The following is a 25180-nucleotide window of genomic DNA, read 5'->3' as shown; positions in this document are numbered from 1 at the left end:
GGAATCACCAGTTTCGTAGTAGGAAACACTGCATCTAGGGCACTGGTGGCAACAATACCATCTCCCACCGTCTCTCAGTCTGCCATGTCCACCGGCACCCCCGCTAGTTCCACGATCTCCAGCTCTCCAGTCCAGCTCACCCTACATGAGACTATGGTTAGAAAAAGGAAGTACTTAGCCTCGCATCCGCGTACACAGGGTTTGAACGCACACATAGCTAGACTAATCTCGTTAGAGATGATGCCCTACCGGTTAGTTGAAAGCAAAGCTTTCAAAGCCCTGATGGACTACGCTGTACCACGCTACGAGCTACCCAGTCGACACTTTTTTTCCAGAAAAGCCATCCCAGCCCTCCACCAGCATGTTAAAGAGCGCATCGTCCATGCACTCAGGCAATCTGTGAGCACAAAGGTGCACCTGACAACAGATGCATGGACCTGTAGGCATGGCCAGGGACGTTACGTGTCCATCACGGCACACTGGGTAAATGTGGTGGATGCAGGGTCCACAGGGGACAGCAAGTTTGGGACAGTTCTGCCTAGCCCACGGTCTAGGAAACAATTGGCTGTAGCCGTTCGCACCCCCTCCTCCACCTCTTCGTCCTCCTGCAGAAGCGAGAGCTCGTCCACAGACCGCAGTCGCACAACCACTCCATCCGCAGCTGCCACTGTTGCACACCAGGTCTCCCATTATGGGGCAGCTACTGGCAAACGTCAGCAGGCTGTATTGGCTATGAAGTGTTTGGGCGACAACAGACACACCGCGGAAGTTCTGTCCGAGTTCTTGCAGAAAGAAACGCAGTCGTGGCTGGGCACTGTAGATCTTGAGGCAGGCAAGGTAGTGAGTGATAACGGAAGGAATTTCATGGCTGCCATCTCCCTTTCCCAACTGAAACACATTCCTTGCCTGGCTCACACCTTAAACCTGGTGGTGCAGTGCTTCCTGAAAAGTTATCCGGGGTTATCCGACCTGCTCCTCAAAGTGCGTGGACTTTGCTCACATATCCGCCGTTCGCCCGTACACTCCAGCCGTATGCAGACCTATCAGCGTTCTTTGAACCTTCCCCAGCATCGCCTAATCATAGACGTTGCAACAAGGTGGAACTCAACACTGCACATGCTTCAGAGACTGTGTGAACAGAGGCGGGCTGTTATGTTTTTGTGGGAGGATACACATACACGGGCAGGCAGTAGGATGGCAGACATGGAGTTGTCAGGTGTGCAGTGGTCGAAGATTCAAGACATGTGCCAAGTCCTTCAGTGTTTTGAGGAATGCACACGGCTGGTTAGTGCAGACAACGCCATAATAAGCATGAGCATCCCCCTAATGCGTCTGCTGATGCAAAGTTTGACGCACATAAAGGATCAGGCGTCTGCAGCTGAGGAAGAGGAAAGCCTTGATGACAGTCAGCCATTGTCTGGCCAGGGCAGTGTACAGGACGAGGTAGCGGGCGAAGAGGAGGAGGAGGACGAGGAGGATGATGGGGATGATTATATTTTTAATGAGGAAGCTTTTCCGGGGCCACTGGAAATTGGTGGCGCGGCAAGGCCGGGTTCTGGTTTTTTGAGGGACACAAGTGACGTGGATTTGCCTGAAACTGCCCCTCAACCAAGCACAACCGCAGATTTGAGAACTGGAACTTTGGCCCACATGGCGGATTATGCCTTACGTATCCTCAAAAGGGACACACGCATAACTAAAATGATGAATGATGACGACTACTGGTTGGCCTGCCTCCTTGATCCTCGCTATAAAGGCAAATTGCAAAATATAATGCCACATGAGAACTTGGAACTAATATTAGCAACCAAACAATCAACTCTTGTTGACCGTTTGCTTCTGGCATTCCCTGCACACAGCGCCCGTGATCGTTCTCACACGAGCTGCAGGGGCCAGCAGACCAGAGGAGTTAGAGGGGCAGAAATCAGAAGTGGCGTTGGCCAGAGGGGTTTTCTGACCAGGTTGTGGAGTGATTTTGCTATGACCGCAGACAGGACAGGTACTGCAGCATCAATTCAAAGTGACAGGAGACAACATTTGTCCAGTATGGTTACAAACTATTTTTCATCCCTTATCGATGTTCTCCCTCAACCGTCATTCCCATTTGATTACTGGGCATCAAAATTAGACACCTGGCCAGAATTGGCAGAATATGCATTGCAGGAGCTTGCTTGCCCGGCAGCTAGTGTCCTATCAGAAAGAGTATTCAGTGCTGCAGGTTCAATACCAACAGAAAAAAGGACTCGTCTGGCTACCCAAAATGTAGATGATCTAACCTTCATTAAAATGAACCACAACTGGATTTCGAAATCTTTTGCCCCACCTTGCCCGGCTGACACCTAGCTTTCCTATGAAAAGGTCTTGCCTGTGGACTATTCTGAATGCCTTTTCCAATCTCGTAATTTTCTGCACCTGATTGTCCAGCATACGACATGTTTACACCTCACTAAATGGCCAAACTCCCCACACGGGGCCGTGGTATCGACACTTGGCGACAGCACCCGCGAGAGTGCAGTTTGTCTGAAGAGGTGGGTGAGCCCGCTTTTGGTCGACGGCACTGCCACTGGGTCCCTCCTAGTACAATAAAGTGTCTCTGGCGGTGGTGGTGCGCACCCAACGTCAGACACACCGTTGTAATATGAGGGGCCCTGGGCCTGTACCGCCGGCCACAAGACAGTTTCCCCCCACCCCAGCTCAAACAGTGCTCTACCACTTGCAAAATTATCTCACAGCTCCACCAATGTTTAGTCTATGCGCTGACATCCTTCAATGCCTGCCACTGACAATACCATTGTATTGACATTTTTGTTATGTTAGGCCTTCGATGCCTGTCTGTGGTCACTCCTTCCACTAGGCCTCCACTGACCACACCACTGCTGCCCGTGTACCCCTGTAACCAATTTAAAATTGCCTACAGCCATGTGTTATTATTTTAGGCCTTCGATGCCTGTCTGCGGTGACTCCTTCCACTAGGCCTCCACTGACCACACCACTGCTGCCCGTGTACCCCTGGAACCAATTTAAAATTGCCTACAGCCATGTGTTATTATTTTAGGCCTTCGATGCCTGTCTGCGGTCACTCCTTCCACTAGGCCTCCACTGACCACACCACTGCTGCCCGTGTACCCCTGGAACCAACATCAGAAAATATAAAAATAAGTATTTTGCTTATAAAAAAGAAAATACTGGAGAGATATCAAATGCAGACATTTTAACATTAAAAACAAACACATACAACAAAAATCTGGTACAGTACTAAAAATGGCCACCAGCTACAATAACTTTCTCCTGCAAGTAGTTAACTGAAAGGTTTTTTCAATTTTAAACACAGATATGGCATCCACCGAGTGTTGTCCTGTCGCGTCTTCTTTATATTATTGCCAAGAAGATGCAAAACAATGAAAATAATAAAATCATTATTTACCAAAAAAATAGAGTAAGTCAAAACCACATTGCAAATAAACATTCATTACAAATAAAGAAGCAGGGCGCGTCCGAGGGTGAGTATATACCTAATAAGAATATAATCACCCTCGGACGCGCCCTGCTTCTTTCCGACAGCCTTCCTTCCTAAGAATCAGCCCTTCCGTGGTGTAGAGAGAGGGTTTGTTACACTCCAAGGTGTTCCCCAGGTTGCCTTTCCTGAGCTTCGATCTTCCGGCTGTCGTTTAGTAGTTGTTGGAAACTACGCTGCATTAGGCCTACAAATTGGGTATGGGGTGTAGAGAGATGGTGTGTTACACTCCAAGGTGTTCCCCAGGTTTCCTCTCCATTGCTTCGATCTTCCGGCTCTCGTTTAGTAGTTGTTGGAAACTACGCTGCATTAGGCCTACAAATTGGGTATGGGGTGTAGAGAGATGGTGTGTTACACTCCAAGGTGTTCCCCAGGTTTCCTCTCCATTGCTTCGATCTTCCGGCTCTCGTTTAGTAGTTGTTGGAAACTACGCTGCATTGGGCCTACAAATTGGGTATGGGGTGTAGAGAGATGGTGTGTTCCACTCCAAGGTGTTCTCCAGGTTGCCTTTCCTGAGCTTCGATCTTCCGGCTCTCGTTTAGTAGTTGTTGGAAACTACGCTGCATTAGGCCTACAAATTGGGTATGGGGTGTAGAGAGATGGTGTGTTCCACTGTAGAGAGATGGTGTGTTCCACTCCAAGGTGTTCCCCAGGTTTCCTCGCCAATGCTTCGATCATCATGCTCTCGTTTAGTAGTTGTTGGAAACTACGCTGCATTAGGCCTACAAACTGGGTATGGGGTGTAGAGAGATGGTGTGTTACACTCCAAGGTGTTCCCCAGGTTTCCTCTCCATTGCTTCGATCTTCCGGCTCTCGTTTAGTAGTTGTTGGAAACTACGCTGCATTAGGCCTACAAATTGGGTATGGGGTGTAGAGAGATGGTGTGTTACACTCCAAGGTGTTCCCCAGGTTTCCTCTCCATTGCTTCGATCTTCCGGCTCTCGTTTAGTAGTTGTTGGAAACTACGCTGCATTAGGCCTACAAATTGGGTATGGGGTGTAGAGAGATGGTGTGTTCCACTGTAGAGAGATGGTGTGTTCCACTCCAAGGTGTTCCCCAGGTTTCCTCGCCAATGCTTCGATCATCATGCTCTCGTTTAGTAGTTGTTGGAAACTACGCTGCATTAGACCTACAAATTGGGTATGGGGTGTAGAGAGATGGTGTGTTCCACTCCAAGGTGTTCTCCAGGTTGCCTTTCCTGAACTTCTATCTTCAGGCTCTCATTAAATTGTGGTTAAACGGAACAACTGCATTTGGCGTACTAGTTGGTTTGGGGCCTACTATCGGTGTCTGCCGCTCCTTGCTGTTCTCCTGGTTTCCTGTCCTGAAATTCCGTTTTCAGGCGCTGGTTAAGTAGTTGTTAATGTTAGACTGCATTTGGACTACTAGTTGGGTTGGGGCCTACTATCGGTGTCTGCCACTCCTTGCTGTTCTCCTCCACTGAACAAAGCTGTGCCGCCTGTTTACTACGGTTGCCAATTTTGAACTGCATTTCGACTACTTACTGATTTGGGCCTACTCTCTGTGTCAGCCTCTCATTCCAGTTGTCCTCCACTGCAATGCCCCCTGATTAGTCCTGTGTTACCAATTTTGAACTGCATTTAGCCCACTTTATTCTTTGGGCCTATATCTGTGTTTCCTCCTCATCCTGCCCATTGCCCAGCCAGTGATAGATGAGTCTGCTGGTACATTGACCCATAACGCAACATTTCCCGTGCATGCTACACTGCAAGATTGTGACCCTGCTGAAAGTCAGGTCCCCCTTCCCGCATACCATACCACCTTACACGGGGACAAACAGGAAGGTGCAGATGAAAGTGCAGGTTCCTTCATCAGGTGGGGGGAGGAATACTAGTTGGCGATGTCACTGGCACAGGGCCTCTCATGGTACGCAAAAGTGTTGCTGCCGGTGGGAGGCGCCCCCGCCGTGCAAACACACCGCTGTACTTTGAGGGGCCCTGTGCCAGTGCCAATGCCAACGAGTGGGCCCCCCCTGCTTGCTCAGGTTCACAGCACTTGCAAAGTTGAAATACTTACCTCTCCCTGCTCCACTGCCGTGACGTGGTCCAGATTTCCTGGGCCCACTAATTACTTGAACCAGCCCTACCCACCACAACTTTAGCCAAATGACCCCCAATTTCAAATGCCTTCCAATTATTATAAGGTAAATTACGCTTGACAAGCTTCATTAAGAAGAATGGATGGTTTTGACATTAAAATGGGCACTCTAGGTGTTTTCCTGGCCCCCACTCACTGCCGACTATGCTGCCCCATTGACTTGCATTGGGTTTCGTGTTTCGGTCGATCCCGACTTTACGTCATAATCGGCCGATTTCACTCGACCCGACTTTTGAGATAGTCGGGTTTCGCGAAACCCGGCTTGACTCTAAAAAGGTCAAGGTCGCTCAACTCTATTTTGGACTACTAACTGGCAGACACTCATTACAATCGGCCTCCGCTGACCAGACCACTGCTGCCCGTGTACCCCTGGAACTAATTTTAAATTGTCTACAGCCAGCCCAATTTAATTATGTTAGGCCTTCGAAGCCTGTCTGCGGCCCGTTATTTCAACTACTACTACACTGACCTGTCTACTGCTGCCCGTGTACCCCTGGAACCAATTATAAAGTGCCTACAGCCTGTCCAATTTTATTATGTTAGGCCTGTCTGCGGTCCCTCCTTCCACTAGGCCTTCACTGACCTGTCTACTGCTGCCCGTGTACCCCTGGAACCAATTTTAAATTGCCTACAGCCAGCCAATTTTCTTATGTTAGGCCTTCAAAGCCTGTCTGCGGTCCCTCCTTCCACTAGGCCTCCACTGACCAGACCACTGCTGCCCGTGTACACCTGGAACCAATCATAAATTGCCTACAGCCAGCCCATTTCATTATGTTAGGCCTTCGAAGCCTGTCTGCGGTCCCTCTTTCCACTAGGCCTCCACTGACCTGTCTACTGCTGCCCATGTACCCCTGGAACCAATTTTAAATTGCCTACAGCCAGCCCAATTTATTATGTTAGGCCTTCGAAGCCTGTCTGCGGTCCCTCCTTCCACTAGGCCTCCACTGACCTGTCTACTGCTGCCCGTGAACCCCTGGAACCAATCATAAAGTGCCTACAGCCTGTTCAATTTAATTATGTTAGGCCTTCGAAGCCTGTCTGCGGTCCCTCCTTCCACTAGGCCTCCACTGACCAGACCACTGCTGCCCGTGTACCCCTGGAACCAATTATTAAGTGCCTACAGCCATATGTTATTATGTTAGGCCTTCGAAGCCTGTCTGCGGTCCCTCCTTCCACTAGGCCTCCACTGACCAGACCACTGCTGCCCGTGTACCCCTGGAACCAATCATAAATTGCCTACAGCCAGCCCATTTTATTTTGTAAGGCCTTCGAAGCCTGTCTGCGGTCCCTCCTTCCACTAGGCCTCCACTGACCTGTCTACTGCTGCCCGTGTACCCCTGGAACCAATTTTAAATTGCCTACAGCCAGCCCAATTTATTATGTTAGGCCTTCGAAGCCTGTCTGCAGTCCCTCCTTCCACTAGGCCTCCACTGACCTGTCTACTGCTGCCCGTGTACCCCTGGAACCAATCATAAAGTGCCTATAGCCTGTCCAATTTTATTATGTTAAGCCTTCAAAGCCTGTCTGCGGTCCCTCCTTCCACTAGGCCTCCACTGACCTGTCTACTGCTGCCCGTGTACCCCTGGAACCAATCATAAAGTGCCTAAAGCCTGTCCAATTTAATTATGTTAGGCCTTCGAAGCCTGTCTGCGGTCCCTCCTTCCACTAGGCCTCCTCTGACCAGACCACTGCTGCCCGTGTACCCCTGGAACCAATTATAAAGTGCCTACAGCCATATGTTATTATGTTAGTCCTTCGAAGCCTGTCTGCGGTCCCTCCTTCCACTAGGCCTCCACTGACCAGACCACTGCTGCCCGTGTACCCCTGGAACCAATTATAAAGTGCCTACAGCCATATGTTATTATGTTAGGCCTTCGAAGCCTGTCTGCGGTCCCTCCTACCACTAGGCCTCCACTGACCAGACCACTGCTGCCCGTGTACCCCTGGAACCAATCATAAATTGCCTACAGCCAGCCCATTTTATTATGTTAGGCCTTCGAAGCCTGTCTGCGGTCCCTCCTTCCACTAGGCCTCCATTGACCAGACCACTGCTGCCCGTGTACCCCTGGAACCAATTTTAAATTGCCTACAGCCAGCCCAATTTTATTATGTTAGGCCTTCGAAGCCTGTCTGCGGTCCCTCCTTCCACTAGGCCTCCACTGACCAGACCACTGCTGCCCGTGTACCCCTGGAACCAATCATAAATTGCTTACAGCCAGCCCATTTTATTATGTTAGGCCTTCGAAGCCTGTCTGCGGTCCCTCCTTCCACTAGGCCTACACTGACCTGTGTACTGCTGCCCGTGTACCCCTGGAACCAATTTTAAATTGCCTACAGCCAGCCCATTTTATTATGTTAGGCCTTCGAAGCCTGTCTGTGGTCCCTCCTTCCACTAGGCCTCCACTGACCTGTCTACTGCTGCCCGTGTACTCCTGGAACCAATTAAGTGCCTACAGCCTGTCCAATTTAATTATGTTAGGCCTTCGAAGCCTGTCTGCGGCCTGTTCTTTCAACTACTACTACACTGACCTGTCTACTGCTGCCCGTGTACTCCTGGAACCAATTATAAAGTGCCTACAGCCTGTCCAATTTAATTATGTTAGGCCTTCGAAGCCTGTCTGCGGTCCCTCCTTCCACTAGGCCTCCACTGACCTGTCTACTGCTGCCCGTGTACCCCTGGAACCAATCATAAAGTGCCTACAGCCTGTCCAATTTTATTATGTTAGGCCTTCGAAGCCTGTCTGCGGTCCCTCCTTCCACTAGGCCTCCACTGACCAGACCACTGCTGCCCGTGTACCCCTGGAACCAATTTTAAATTGCCTACAGCCAGCCCATTTTATTATGTTAGGCCTTCGAAGCCTGTCTGCGGTCCCTCCTTCCACTAGACCTCCACTGACCAGACCACTGCTGCCCGTGTACACCTGGAACCAATCATAAATTGCCTACAGCCAGCCCATTTTGTTATGTTAGGCCTTCGAAGCCTGTCTGCGGTCCCTCCTTCCACTAGGCCTCCACTGACCTGTCTACTGCTGCCCGTGTACCCCTGGAACCAATTTTAAATTGCCTACAGCCAGCCCAATTTATTATGTTAGGCCTTCGAAGCCTGTCTGCGGTCCCTCCTTCCACTAGGCCTCCACTGACCTGTCTACTGCTGCCCGTGAACCCCTGGAACCAATCATAAAGTGCCTACAGCCTGTTCAATTTAATTATGTTAGGCCTTCGAAGCCTGTCTGCGGTCCCTCCTTCCACTAGGCCTCCACTGACCAGACCACTGCTGCCCGTGTACCCCTGGAACCAATTTTAAATTGCCTACAGCCAGCCCATTTTATTATGTTAGGCCTTCGAAGCCTGTCTGCGGTCCCTCCTTCCACTAGGCCTCCACTGACCAGACCACTGCTGCCCGTGTACCCCTGGAACCAATCATAAATTGCCTACAGCCAGCCCATTTTATTATGTTAGGCCTTCGAAGCCTGTCTGCGGTCCCTCCTTCCACTAGGCCTACACTGACCTGTGTACTGCTGCCCGTGTACCCCTGGAACCAATTTTAAATTGCCTACAGCCAGCCCATTTTATTATGTTAGGCCTTCGAAGCCTGTCTGTGGTCCCTCCTTCCACTAGGCCTCCACTGACCTGTCTACTGCTGCCCGTGTACTCCTGGAACCAATTATTAAGTGCCTACAGCCTGTAAAATTTAATTATGTTAGGCCTTCGAAGCCTGTCTGCGGCCCGTTCTTTCAACTACTACTACACTGACCTGTCTACTGCTGCCCGTGTACTCCTGGAACCAATTATAAAGTGCCTACAGCCTGTCCAATTTAATTATGTTAGGCCTTCGAAGCCTGTCTGCGGTCCCTCCTTCCACTAGGCCTCCACTGACCTGTCTACTGCTGCCCGTGTACCCCTGGAACCAATTTTAAATTGCCTACAGCCAGCCCAATTTATTATGTTAGGCCTTCGAAGCCTGTCTGCGGTCCCTCCTTCCACTAGGCCTCCACTGACCTGTCTACTGCTGCCCGTGAACCCCTGGAACCAATCATAAAGTGCCTACAGCCTGTTCAATTTAATTATGTTAGGCCTTCGAAGCCTGTCTGCGGTCCCTCCTTCCATTAGGCCTCCACTGACCAGACCACTGCTGCCCGTGTACCCCTGGAACCAATTATAAAGTGCCTACAGCCATATGTTATTATGTTAGGCCTTCGAAGCCTGTCTGCGGTCCCTCCTTCCACTAGGCCTCCACTGACCAGACCACTGCTGCCCGTGTACCCCTGGAACCAATCATAAATTGCCTACAGCCAGCCCATTTTATTTTGTTAGGCCTTCGAAGCCTGTCTGCGGTCCCTCCTTCCACTAGGCCTCCACTGACCTGTCTACTGCTGCCCGTGTACCCCTGGAACCAATTTTAAATTGCCTACAGCCAGCCCAATTTATTATGTTAGGCCTTCAAAGCCTGTCTGCGGTCCCTCCTTCCACTTGGCCTCCACTGACCTGTCTACTGCCGCCCGTGTACCCCTGGAACCAATCATAAAGTGCCTACAGCCTGTCCAATTTAATTATGTTAGGCATTCGAAGCCTGTCTGCGGTCCCTCCTTCCAGTAGGCCTTCTCTGACCAGACCACTGCTGCCCGTGTACCCCTGGAACCAATTATAAAGTGCCTACAGCCATATGTTATTATGTTAGGCCTTCGAAGCCTGTCTGCGGTCCCTCCTTCCACTAGGCCTCCACTGACCAGACCACTGCTGCCCGTGTACCCCTGGAACCAATTATAAAGTGCCTACAGCCATATGTTATTATGTTAGGCTTTCGAAGCCTGTCTGCGGTCCCTCCTACCACTAGGCCTCCACTGACCAGACCACTGCTGCCCGTGTACCCCTGGAACCAATCATAAATTGCCTACAGCCAGCCCATTTTATTATGTTAGGCCTTCGAAGCCTGTCTGCGGTCCCTCCTTCCACTAGGCCTCCATTGACCAGACCACTGCTGCCCGTGTACCCCTGGAACCAATTTTAAATTGCCTACAGCCAGCCCATTTTATTATGTTAGGCCTTCGAAGCCTGTCTGCGGTCCCTCCTTCCACTAGGCCTCCACTGACCAGACCACTGCTGCCCGTGTACCCCTGGAACCAATCATAAATTGCCTACAGCCAGCCCATTTTATTATGTTAGGCCTTCGAAGCCTGTCTGCGGTCCCTCCTTCCACTAGGCCTACACTGACCTGTGTACTGCTGCCCGTGTACCCCTGGAACCAATTTTAAATTGCCTACAGCCAGCCCATTTTATTATGTTAGGCCTTCGAAGCCTGTCTGTGGTCCCTCCTTCCACTAGGCCTCCACTGACCTGTCTACTGCTGCCCGTGTACTCCTGGAACCAATTATTAAGTGCCTACAGCCTGTCCAATTTAATTATGTTAGGCCTTCGAAGCCTGTCTGCGGCCCGTTCTTTCAACTACTACTACACTGACCTGTCTACTGCTGCCCGTGTACTCCTGGAACCAATTATAAAGTGCCTACAGCCTGTCCAATTTAATTATGTTAGGCCTTCGAAGCCTGTCTGCGGTCCCTCCTTCCACTAGGCCTCCACTGACCTGTCTACTGCTGCCCGTGTACCCCTGGAACCAATCATAAAGTGCCTACAGCCTGTCCAATTTTATTATGTTAGGCCTTCGAAGCCTGTCTGCGGTCCCTCCTTCCACTAGGCCTCCACTGACCAGACCACTGCTGCCCGTGTACCCCTGGAACCAATTTTAAATTGCAAACAGCCAGCCCAATTTTATTATGTTAGGCCTTCGAAGCCTGTCTGTGGCCCATTCTTTCTACTACTACTACTACACTGACCAGTCTACTGCTGCCTGTGTACCCCTGGAACCTATTTAAAAGTGCCTACTAGTGTTGAGCATTCTGATACCGCAAGTATCGGGTATCGGCCGATACTTGCGGTATCGGAATTCCGATACCGAGATCCGATATTTTTGTGATATCGGGTATCGGTATCGGAAGTGTAAAATAAAGAATTAAAATAAAAAATATTGTTATATTCACCTCTCCGGCGGCCCCTGGACATCTGCGCGAGGAACCGGCGTCCGGCACGGCTTCTTTCTTCAAAATGCGCGCCTTTAGGACCTGTGGTATGACGTCCCGGCTTCTGATTGGTCGCGTGCCGCCCATGTGACCGCCACGCGACCAATCAGAAGCCGCGACGTCATTCCTCAGCTAAAGTCCTAGAATGAGCGCCTTTTAGGACCTGAGGAATGACGTCGCGGCTTCTGATTGGTCGCGTGGCGGTCACATGGGCGGCACGCGACCAATCAGAAGCCGGGACGTCATTCCACAGGTCCTAAAGGCGCGCATTTTGAAGAAAGAAGCCGTGCCGGACGCCGGTTCCTCGCGCAGATGTCCAGGGGCCGCCGGAGAGGTGAATATAACAATATTTTTTATTTTAATTCTTTATTTTACACTTTAATATGGATCCCAGGGCCTGAAGGAGAGTTTCCTCTCCTTCAGACCCTGGGATCCATGAGGATACATTCCGATACTTGATGTCCCATTGACTTGTATTGGTATCGGATATCGGTATCGGCGATATCCGATATTTTTCGGGTATCAGCCGATACTATCCGATACCGATACTTTCAAGTATCGGACGGTATCGCTCAACACTAGTGCCTACAGCACAATATTTTTTTATGTTAGGCCTTCGAAGCCTGTCTGCGGCCCGTTCTTTCTACTACTACTACACTGACCAGTCTACTGCTGCCTGTGTACCCCTGGAACCTATTTAAAAGTGCCTACAGCCCAATATTTTTTTATGTTAGGCCTTCGAAGCCTGTCTGCGGCCCGTTCTTTCTACTACTACTACAATGACCAGTCTACTGCTGCCCGTGTACCCCTGGTACCAATGTTAAAGTGCCTACAGTCCAATATTTTTTTATGTTAGGCCTTCGAAGCCTGTCTGCGGCCCGTTCTTTCTACTACTCCTACACTGACCAGACCACTGCTGCCCGTGTACCCCTGGAACCAATCATAAATTGCCTACAGCCAGCCCATTTTATTATGTTAGGCCTTCGAAGCCTGTCTGCGGTCCCTCCTTCCACTAGGCCTCCACTGACCTGTGTATTGCTGCCCGTGTACCCCTGGAACCAATTTTAAAATGCCTACAGCCAGCCCATTTTATTATGTTAGGCCTTCGAAGCCTGTCTGCAGTCCCTCCTTCCACTAGGCCTCCACTGACCTGTCTACTGCTGCCCGTGTACTCCTGGAACCAATTATAAAGTGCCTACAGCCTGTCCAATTTAATTATGTTAGGCCTTCGAAGCCTGTCTGCGGCCCGTTCTTTCAACTACTACTACACTGACCTGTCTACTGCTGCCCATGTACTCCTGGAACCAATTATAAAGTGCCTACAGCCTGTCCAATTTAATTATGTTAGGCCTTCGAAGCCTGTCTGCGGTCCCTCCTTCCACTAGGCCTCCACTGACCAGACCACTGCTGCCCGTGTACCCCTGGAACCAATCATAAAGTGCCTACAGCCTGTCCAATTTTATTATGTTAGGCCTTCGAAGCCTGTCTGCGGTCCCTCCTTCCACTAGGCCTCCACTGACCAGACCACTGCTGCCCGTGTACCCCTGGAACCAATTTTAAATTGCCTACAGCCAGCCCAATTTTATTATGTTAGGCCTTCGAAGCCTGTCTGCGGCCCATTCTTTCTACTACTACTACACTGACCAGTCTACTGCTGCCTGTGTACCCCTGGAACCTATTTAAAAGTGCCTACAGCCCAATATTTTTTTATGTTAGGCCTTCGAAGCCTGTCTGCGGCCCGTTCTTTCTACTACTCCTACACTGACCAGACCACTGCTGCCCGTGTACCCCTGGAACCTATTTTTTATTGCATAGAGCATCCTTTTTTTAATAGTAGGCGTACAAAGTCTGTCTGCGGTCAACTATTGAAATTGTCCTCCACTGCCCAGAGCAATGCTGCCTGTGTACCCCTGTAACCTTTTTTTAAGCTGCAGTGAGCCACATTTTTGGTTTAAGGCCTACTACCTGTGTCTGTCTGCGCCACTCAATTCAGCTGTGTTCCTTTGAAAAAAGCTGAGCGTCAATAGTCTTGTTTTCAGCCTCTAGGAATTTTAAAACTGCATTGGGGCTACAACTTTGGTAGGGCCTACTAACGGTGTCTGCCGCCACAAGGTGTGCCCCAGGTTTCGTCCACATTGCTTCGATCTTCCTACTCTCGTTTAGTAGTTGGTGAAAACTACACTGCATAAGGCCTACAAATTGGGTATGGGGTGTAGAGACGGTGTGTTCAACTCCAAGGTGTTCCCCAGGTTTCCTCTCCATTGTTTCAATCTTGATGCTCTCGTTTAGTAGTTGTTGGAAACTACACTGCATTAGGCCTACAAATTGGGTATGGGGTGTAGAGAGACGGTGTGTTCCACTCCAAGGTGTTCCCCAGGTTTCCTCTCCATTGCTTCAATCTTAATGCTCTCGTTTAGTAGTTGTTGGAAACTACACTGCATTAGGCCTACATTTGGTATGGGGTGTAGAGACAGTGTCATCCACTCCAAGGTGTTCTCCAGGTTGCCTTTCCTGAGCTTCTATCTTCAGGCTCTTGTTAAATGGTGGTTAAATGGAACAACTGCATTTGGCGTACTAGTTGGTTTGGGGCCTACTAACAGTGTCTGCCGCTCCTTGCTGTTCTCCTGGTTTCCTGTCCTGAAATTCCATTTTCAGGCTCTCGTTAAGTAGTTGTTAATGTTAGACTGCATTTGGCCTACTAGTTGGGTTGGGGCCTACTATCGGTGTCTTCCACTCCTTGCTGTACTCCCCCACTGAACAAAGCTGTGCCGCCTGTTTACTACGGTTGCCAATTTTGAACTGCATTTCGACTACTTACTGATTTGGGCCTACTCTCTGTGTCAGCCTCTCATTCCAGTTGTCCTCCACTGCAATGCCCCCTGGTTAGTCCTGTGTTACCAATTTTGAACTGCATTTAGCCAACTTTATTCTTTGGGCCATATCTGTGTTTCCTCCTCATCCTGCCCATTGCCCAGCTAGTGATAGATGAGTCTGCTGGTACATTGACCCATAACGCAACATTCCCCGTGCACGCTACACAGCAAGATTGTGACCCTGCTGAAAGTCAGGTTCCTCTTCCCGCATACCATACCACCTTACACGGGGACAAAGAGGAAGGTGCAGATGAAAGTGCAGGTTCCTTCATCAGGTGGGGGGAGGAATACTAGTTGGCGACGTCACTGGCACAGGGCCTCTCATAGTACGCAAAAGTGTTGCTGCTGGTGGGAGGCGCCCCCGCCGTGCAAACACACCGCTGTACTTTGAGGGGCCCTGTGCCAGTGCCAATGCCAACGAGTGGGCCCCCCCTGCTTGCTCAGGATCACAGCACTTGCAAAGTTTAAATACTTACCTCTCCCTGCTCCACTGCCGTGACGTGTTCCAGATTTCCTGGGCCCACTAATTACTTGAACCAGCCCTACCCCCCACAACTTTAGCCAAATGACCCCCAATCCAATTTCAAATGCCTTCCAATTATTATAAGGTAAATTACGATTGACAAGCTTCTGTAACAAGAATGGATGTTTTTGCCATTAAAATGGGCAGTGTAGGTGTTTTCCTGGCCTCCACTCACTGCCGACTATGCTCCCCCATTGACTTGCATTGGGTTTCGTGTTTCGGGCGATACCCGACTTTTCGCGATAATCGGCCAATTCCACTCGACTCGACTTCTAAGATAGTCGGGTTTCGCGAAACACGGTTCGACTCTAAAAAGGTCAAGGTCGCTCAACCCTAGCGGTCAGTATTAAAATCCTTCCAAAAATATCCACAGCAGAAAATACAAAAACTCCACCATCTAACTAAAGATGTGGAGCGTATATCTGCAACTCCAGAGAATCCAACAAGACTGAGAAAACACTGACACAGTCTAAGCTGGACAAGAGAAAACAAATGAATAGCACAGAATAGAAGCACACAGCTTGTGTGCCACAGAAAAAGAAACAGACACTTATCTTTGCTGAATTGGCAGCTAAGCAGGAGAAGCCAGACAAAGATCCAACACTTCCCAAGAAACATTGACAACTGGCAAGGACTAATGAGTCCTGCAAACCTAAATACCCCAGTCAGAATTGCAATCAGCAGATACACCTGTCCAAGACTGCAGCCCAGGGACAACTGCATCACCACCTACAACCACCGGAGGGAGCCCAAAAGCAGAATTCACAACAGATTACTATCCGGGACCTATATCCCCTCCCACTCATTCCTGATTTATTCAATCAGACAGATTATTGGAACAAAATGGTTCTCCAAGTTGGATCTCGGGGAGCTTATAATCTGATTAGGATTAAAGAGGAAGAAGAATGGAATACGGTTTTTAAGACTCAAGAAGGGCATTCTGAAAATCTTGTCATGCCTTTTGGTTTGACTAATGCTCCAGCCATGTTCCAACATTTTGTTAATGACTTCTTTCGTCAATTTGTGGGTAAATTTGTACTAGTGTATCTTGACAATATTTTGATCAACTCGCCCTATCATAAGTCTCATCAGGTACATGTCAGGCAGGTGTTAAAGGTTCAACAGGATACTGTATGCTAAGTTTGAGAAGTGTGTACAGGAGATTCAGTTCTTAGGTTTCCTTGTGTAAGCTGCAGATTTCCGCATGGATCCGCATTTTCCTGCCAACTATTATCGAAAGTGTATCCGAAACTTCTTGTCTATTGTAAAACCTCTTCCTGACATGACTAGGAAAGGTACAACTCGAGGTGGTACGACTAGTGTTGAGCGATACCTTCCGATATTTCAAAGTATCGGTATCGGATGGTATCGGCCGATACCGGCAAAATATCAGATCTCGCCGAAACCGATACCCGATACCAATACAAGTCAATGGGACACAAATATCGGAATGTATCCTCGATGGTTCCCAGGGTCTGAAGGAGAGGAAACTCTCCTTCAGGGCCCTGGGATCCATATTAATGTAAAAAGTAAAGAATAAAAATAAAAAATATGGCTATACTCACCCCTCCGAAGAACCCTGGCTGTCACCGCTGCAAGCGTCCGCCTCCGTTCCTGAGAATTGCAGAGAGTGAAGGACCTTCGATGACGTCGCGGTCAGGTGAGCGGTCACGTGAGCGGTCAGGTGACCGGTCACCTGACCGCGATGTCATCGAAGGTCCTTCACTCTCTGCAATTCTCAGGAACGGAGGCGGACGCTTGCAGCGGTGACAGCCAGGGTTCTTCGGAGGGGTGAGTATAGCCATATTTTTTATTTTTATTCTTTATTTTGTACATTAATATGGATCCCAGGGCCTGAAGGAGAGTTTCCTCTCCTCCAGACCCTTGGAATCATACATACCGCACACTCCGATACCGATTTCTGATATCACAAAAATATCGGAACTCGGTATCGGAATTCCGATACAGCAAGTATCGGCTGATACCCGATACTTGCAGTATCGGAATGCTCAGCACTAGGTACGACTGTGCACAGCAGGCATTTTCTTCTTTGAAGAGATGTTTTTCCACTGTTCAAGAACTCATACAACTGTATGCTTCTCAACCATTTATTGTCGAGGTTGATTCTTTGGAGGTGGTAGTCGGAGCTTTATTGTCTCAATTGTCACCTAGTAAATGGCATCCGTGTGCCTTCTTCTCTAAAAAGTTGTCATCGACAGAAAGAAATTACTATGTATGCTATAGGGAACTTTTGGTCATTAAGCTGGCATTTGAGGAATGGCGTCATTTTTTGGAGGGGGCAGTTTACCCAATCACAGTCATAACTGATCATAAAAACTTGATGTACCTGGAATCTGGTAAAGATCTGAATCCCAGGCAAGCTAGATAGTCTTTGTTTTTCACCAGGATTAAATTTGCGATGACTTACCATCTTGGGATTAAGAATGTTAAAGCTGTTGCTTTGTCTCGGAGGTTTCCTGGGGGTGGTAGTACTTATGATGCTGTCCATATTTTACAAACAGGAGCAGTCCGCGCCACATTGTGTTCTGAACTTGAGAGTGAAAATTTGAATTCTCAGGGGAATGGCACTGCTGGTCCTTAGGGGAAATTGTCTGTACCTGTACAGCTGTGTCTCAAAATTTTAGAAACAAATCAAAACCCAGTCATCTTGTCATTTCTGGTGGCCAAGGTTGTGTAAGGAAGAAGCTGAGTTTGTGTCCTCTTGTTGTGTCTGTGTTGCTTTCTAAGACCCTGCATACTCATCCGTCTGGGGCTCTTTTACCATTAACCATTCCTGACCGACCATGGACTAATTTATGCATGGATTTCAACACAAATTTCAGTTCGTCTTCTGGCAAAAAGGTTATCTTAGTTGTGGTAGATAGGTTTAGTAAAATGGTGCACTTTATTGCCTTACTTGCTCTCCCTAATGCCAAGACACTGGCTCAGGAGTTTGTCACTGAGTTTGTGAAGCTTCATGGCGTTCCCTCCAATGTGGTGTCAGATCAAGTGACCCTGTTTGTATCTAAATTTTGGGAGGCATTTTATTCCCATTTAGGGATGCATCTATCTTTTTCCCCGACATTCCACCCTCAAACTAATGGTCATGTTGAACGCTTAAACCAAAGTGGAGACATACCTCTAATGGAGGATTGGTCTTCATTTTTTACCACTGGCTGAGTTTGCTTTAAACAACTCTCATAGCGAGTCCACTGGTAAGTCGACATTTTTTGGCGCATATGGCTTTCATCCTCAGTTCTGTATATTCAGTAATGATGGCGTTTTCAGGGTAACAATTCTTGTCTTCACTCTTATCTGTGTAAGAAGGGGTCAGAATAAGTTAAAGATCATGGGGGCAAATACAAACGTATGTCTGATAAAAAACGAATGTATGGTCTGGACCTGGGGTGAAAGAGTCGGTACGGCTGTCCGCCAAAAATATTAAACTGACAGTTCCTTCTTGGAAACTAGGTCCTGGGTTTATTGGTCCTTATAAGGTAGTTGCTGTAATCAACCCTGTAACTTTTAATCTCCAGCTTCCTCCAACTCTCAAGATCCATAATGTTTTCCATAGGTCTTTGCTCAAAAGATATGATGCACCTGTAGTACCGTCACCTTTACCACAGCCATCGGTTTTTATGGATGGCAATTTAGAACTTCAGGTAATGAGAATCGTTGATTCCTGTAAGGTTCACCACGCCATACAGTACCTGGTGCATTGGAGAGGACATGGCCCTGAGGAGAGGATTTGGGTACCAGCATCTGAGGTTAATGCCGGTAGGTTGATACAGTCCTTTTATTTGGCCAATCTGGAAAAATCCAGCCTCGCGGGTCCTTTGAAAGAAAGGGGGAATACTGTCACTAATGTCTAACATCCTCTTGGGAGATCTGGGGTTAGGTGATCTTTACGTACTGTGAATCACAGGTCTTCCATTTAGCCTATGTGTGTTATTCTTCATATTAAATGGACTTAGTTTCCATTGGTGCTGAAGAGGTTAATGACTCTTTGTATGTTGGTTAGAAAAATTCAGCTCCATCTCACAGCTGCTAGTAACCTGCTTGTTTTCTGGCTCTATAAAACCTGGCCAGACCTTGTCATCCCTGCCTGTGAAAGTTTTGCTTCCTGTCTTGCTGGAGTTGGTGTGCTGAAGTTGGAGTTCGTAGACGCAGGTGGGGATTGTTATCTGCTGTTTTTGGGTGTATGCTTTCTCCATTATCCTATTCCCATTTGGTTTGTACCTTCCTATATTTCAATTTATTCCTCCCTACGCATGGTGAGTGTTTTTGTATGTAAGTTGCTTTTTATTATCCCTGTCTTATGTGTATTTACACTAGCATATCTGTCCCAGGCCTCCTGGGGGAGGGAATAACTAATAACAGGGCGGAATCCAGGTTTTCGTGGGCCACGGGCAAAAGAGTCTCAGTGGGCCTCTTTAACACATACCACAATTCATGATGCACAGATATGGCAGAGAAATATAGGTTTAGTACAATGCCAAATATTTCACTTCTTACATTACATGAGTGATATGTATTGTAAATTCTACAAGAAGTCAGAAACCTCTATTCAGTATTATAGGCATAGTGTGCCATACAGAATACGGAGCACCATATATTTCTCCATACAGTATAATGAACCCCATATAATGCTCCATACAGAATAATGAGCCTCATGTATTGCTCAATACAGAATAATGAACCCCATATAATGCTAATTACCCTATAATGAGCCCCATATATTGCTCCATACAGTACATAATAGGCCCCATAGATTGCTACATACAGAATAATGAGACCCATATATTGCTTCATACAGAATAATGGACCTCATATATTGCTCCATTCAATATGTATTAGGCCCCATATATTGTTCCATACTGTATAACGGGCCCAATATAATGATTCACAAAAAATAATGAGCTCCATATATTGCTGCATACATAATGGGTCCCATATAATGTTCCATACAGTGTATTATGGGCTACATAGAGTATAATGATCCTCATATATTGCTCCATACAGTATAATGAGTCCCATATAATGCTCAGTACAGTATAAGATGGACCACATCTATTGCTCCATACAGAATGGGTCCCATATAATGCTCCATACAGGATAGTCCCCATATAATGCTCCATATATAATGGGCCTCATATGATGCTCCATATATAATGGGCCACATATGATGCACCAGTGTATGATGGGCCTCATATAATGCTCCATATATGATGGGCTCCATATATTATGCGCCAGTGTATGATGGGTCCATATAATGCTCCATATATAATGCCCCAGTGTATGATGGTATCCATATAATGCTCAATGTGTAATGGGCTCCATATATAATGCCCCAGTGTATGATGGGCTCATATATGATCCTCCAGTGTATGTTGGGCTCCATATATGATGCTCCAGTGTATATTGGTCCCCATATAATGCTCCATATATAATGGGCCTCTTCTGATGGTCCCTATATAGCTCTCTACACTGTGACTGTTCAGGCAGAGGGCGGTCAGATGTGATGTCATGCGGTGGAGCAGGGAGAAGTAAATATTGCAAGTGCCGTGGCCATGAGCACGTCAGCGGGCTACCTAATGGGTTCCGACACTGGCACAGGCACTGGGCTCCCATAGTGCACCGCTGTCCCTAATGGCGAGTGACCCCCCACCTGGTCAGGGTCCCGGCACTTGGCCAGGTGCTCCGGGTGCTGACGCCGGCCTTGGCTTAGGACATTAATAGCAGCATAGCAAGGTTGGAGACTTGGGCCTCTCTACCTTTTAGAGTACCCCCGGGACAGGGATAGTTAGGGTCAAAGTTCCAAGGACAGTTTGAGGCCCCCCTTCCTTACCGAAGACTGTCATAACATGACACACCTTTAAGAGAACTTGAAGTGTGCATTTCTCCTTGGCTCCTCCTTGGATAGTTTGCCTATCATAGCTCACATCAGTACATGGGATATTTTAACTGTTTTTAACTATTGGAGGCCAATTAATTAAGAATGGAGATGTAGACACTACAGTGTCTGCAAAAAAAATCTCTACAAGTTCAACGAAACCACAAAATCTTAACATTCAACCAATCAAAGTGCAGCTTTCATTTTACCAGAGCAGTATGAGTATGAGAAGTGAAAGCTAAAGCTGAGCTTTGATTGGTTGCTGTAGGCAACTAAGCCAGTTTTGCTATTAGAAAGTTTTTGATTATCTACCCCATTGTGTGCAATTTTAAGAAGTGAAATCATGACACAGATTTTACTTGAAAAGTTTTTTTTTGCTGCACAAGTGTAAAGTTGTGCTGAATTCATTAAAACATTACACAACTAAAGTGGGGTTTGTTATGGTAAATTCGGCAAGCAGGCATCACCACATCCATGTTCAACACACTTTAGCAGAGTTTTCCCGGAACTAGCGTGAAAACACTAAAAGTCGCAGAATTTTTGCACAACTTTGCGTTGCGCACAAATGTTGCCGCTTATCAAAGTGTTGTATGCCAGAAAACTGTCTTAACCCCTTAGCGACCGCCGATACGCCTTTTAACGGTGGCCGCTAAGGGTACTTAAACCACAGCGCCGTTAATTAACGGCGCTGTGGAAAAAGTCCATAGCGCCCCCCAGAGGCCGATTTTCTCCGGGGTCTCGGCTGCCGAGGGTAGCCGAGACCCCAGAGAACATGATTCGGGGGGTTTTTAACCCACCCCGCATTTGCGATCGCCGGTAATTAACCGTTTACCGGCGATCGCAAAAAAAAAAAAAAGCGATCTCTTTTTAATTTCTCTGTCCTCCGATGTGATCGCACATCGGAGGACAGAGAAAAGGGGTCCCAGGTGGCCCCCCAATACTCACCTAGCTCCCCCGATGCTCCTCGTGTCTCCCGGTGGGCGCCACCATCTTCAAAATGGCGGGCGCATGCGCAGTGCGCCCGCCGGCCGGCACCGGGAGAATCTTTGGGGTCTCGGCTGCCGGGGGTAGCCGAGACCCCAAAGAGCATGATCGGGGTCGGTATTACCGACCCCTGTTGTGCGATCGCCGGTAATTAACTGTTTACCGGCGACCGCAAAAAAAAAAAAAAGAAAGTAAAGTGTAATTCTCTGTCCTCTGATGTGATCGCACATCAGAGGACAGATAAATAGGGGGATTCGGGGACCCTACAATACTCACCTGTGTCCCTGGATCCTCTTGCTGCTCCTCCTGGCCGCCGGCAGAAGAACATGGCGGACGCATGCCCAGTGCGCCCGCCATCTGTCTCCATCTGCCGGCCGGCAGGAGAACAGCAGTTGGGGCTAAAATTAGGGTTAGGGTTAGGGGTAGGGTTAGGGTTAGGGGTAGGGTTAGGGGTAGGGTTAGGGTTAGGGTTAGGGGTAGGGTTAGGGTTAGGGGTAGGGTTAGGGTTAGGGTTAGGGGTAGGGTTAGGGGTAGGGTTAGGGGTAGGGTTAGGGGTAGGGCTAAATTTAGGGTTAGGGTTGGGGCTAAATTTAGGGTTAGGGTTGGGGCTAAACTTAGGGTTAGGCTTCTTTCACACTTACGTCGGTACGGGGCCGTCGCAATGCGTCGGCCCGACATACCGACGCACGTTGTGAAAATTGTGCACAACGTGGGCAGCAGCTGTAGTTTTTCAACGCATCCGCTGCCCAATCTATGTCCTGGGGAGGAGGGGGCGGAGTTACGGCCACGCATGCGGTCAGAAATGGCGGATGCGACGTACAAAAAAACGTTTCATTGAACGTTTTTTTGTGCCGACGCTCCGCCAAAACACAACTGATCCAGTGCACGACGGACGCGACGTGTGGCCATCCGTCACGATCCGTCGGCAATACAAGTCTATGGGCAAAAAACGCATCCTGCGGGCACATTTGCAGGATCCGTTTCTTGTCCAAAACGACGGATTGCGACGGAATGCCAAACGACGCAAGTGTGAAAGTAGCCTTAGGGCTAGGGTTAGGGTTGGGGCTAAAGTTAGGGCTAGGGTTGGGGCTAAAGTTAGGGTTAGAGCTGGGATTAGGGTTAGGGTTTGGATTAGGGTTGGTATTAGGGTTAGGGTTGGCATTAGGGTTACGCTTGGGATTAGGGTTAGGTTTGGGATTAGGGTTAAGGTTAGGGTTGTGATTAGGGGTGTATTGGGATTAGGGTTAGGTTTGAGGTTAGGGTTGAGATTAGGATTAGGGGTGTGTTGGATTTAGGGTTTTGATTAGGGTTATGGTTAGGGTTGACATTAGGGTTGTTTTGGGGTAAGGGTTGTGATTATGGTTAGGGTTAGTGATTAGGATTATGGATCAGGTTGGGATTAGGGTTAGGGGTGTGTTGGGGTTAGGGTTGGAGCTAGAATTGGGGGGTTTCCACTGTTTAGGTACATCAGGGGGTCTCCAAACACGACAGCCAATTTTGCGCTCAAAAAGTCAAATGGTGCTCCCTCCCTTCTGAGCTCTGCCGTGCGCCCAAACAGTGGGTTACCCCCACATATGGGGCATCAGCGTACTCGGGATAAATTGGACAACAACTATTGCAGTCCAATTTCTCCTGTTACCCTTGTGAAAATAAAAACTTGGGGGCTACAATATCTTTTTTGTGGAAAAAAAATTTTTTTTTATTTTCACGACTCTGCATTCTAAACTTCTGTGAAGCACTTGGGCATTCAAAGTTCTCACCACACATCTAGATAAGTTCCTTGGGGGGGTCTAGTTTCCAAAATGGGGTCACTTGTGGGGGGTTACTACAGTTTAGGTACATCAGGGGCTCTGCAATCGCAACATAATGCCCACAGACCATTCTACCAAAGTCTGCATTCCAAAAAGGCGCTCCTTCCCTTCCGAGCTCTGCCGTGCGCCCAAACAGTGGTTTACCCCCACATATGGTGCATCAGCGTACTCGGGATAAATTGGACAACAACTATTGCAGTCCAATTTCTCCTGTTACCCTTGTAAAAATAAAAACTTGGGGGCTACAATATCTTTTTTGTGGAAAAAAAAAATATTTTTTATTTTCACGACTCTGGATTCTAAACTTCTGTGAAGCACTTGGGCATTCAAAGTTCTCACCACACATCTAGATAAGTTCCTTAAGGGGTCTAGTTTCCAAAATGGTGTCACTTGTGGGGGGTTTCCACTGTTTAGGCACATCAGGGGCTCTCCAAACGCGACATGGCGTCCAATCTCAATTCCAGCCAATTCTACATTGAAAAAGTAAAACGGCACTCCTTCTCTTCCAAGCTCTGCGGTGCGCCCTAACAGTTGTTTACCCCCACATATTGGGTATCAGCGTACTCAGGAGAAATTGCACAACAACTTTTGTGGTCTAATTTCTCCTGTTACCCTTGTGAAAATAAAAATTTGTGGGCAAAATATCATTTTTGTAGAAAAAATGCGATTTTTTTTTTCACGGCTCTACGTTATAAACTTCTGTGAAGCACATGGGGGTTCAAAGTGCTCGCCACACATCTAGATAAGTTCCTTAAGGGGTCTAGTTTCCAAAATGGTGTCACTTGTGGGGGGTTTCCACTGTTTAGGCACATCAGGGGCTCTCCAAACGCGACATGGCGTCCAATCTCAATTCCAGCCAATTCAACATTGAAAAAGTAAAACGGCGCTCCTTCACTTCCAAGCTTTGCGGTGCGCCCAAACAGTGGTTTACCCTCACATATGGGGTATCGACGTATTCAGGAGAAATCGCACAACAACATTTGTGGTCTAATTTCTCCTGTTACCCTTGTGAAAATAAGAATTTGTGGGCGAAAAGATCATTTTTGTGTAAACAAAAGCGATTTTTTATTTTCACGGCTCTACGTTATAAACTTCTGTGAAGCACTTGGGGGTTCAAAGTGCTCACCACACATCTAGATAAGTTCCTTAAGGGGTCTAGTTTCCAAAATGGTGTCACTTGTGGGGAGTTTCCACTGTTTAGGCACATCAGGGGCTCTCTAAACGTGACATGGCGTCCGATCTCAATTCCAGCCAATTCTGCATTGAAAAAGTCAAACGGCGCTCCTTCACTTCTAAGTTCTGCGGTGCGCCCTAACAGTGGTTTACCCCCACATATGGAGTATTGGCGTATTCAGGAGAAATTGCGTAAGAAAATTTATGGTTACATTTC

This window comes from Ranitomeya imitator, chromosome 5, assembly GCF_032444005.1.
Source record: "Ranitomeya imitator isolate aRanImi1 chromosome 5, aRanImi1.pri, whole genome shotgun sequence".
Lineage (NCBI taxonomy): Eukaryota > Metazoa > Chordata > Amphibia > Anura > Dendrobatidae > Ranitomeya > Ranitomeya imitator.
This window is presented reverse-complemented; position numbering follows the sequence as displayed.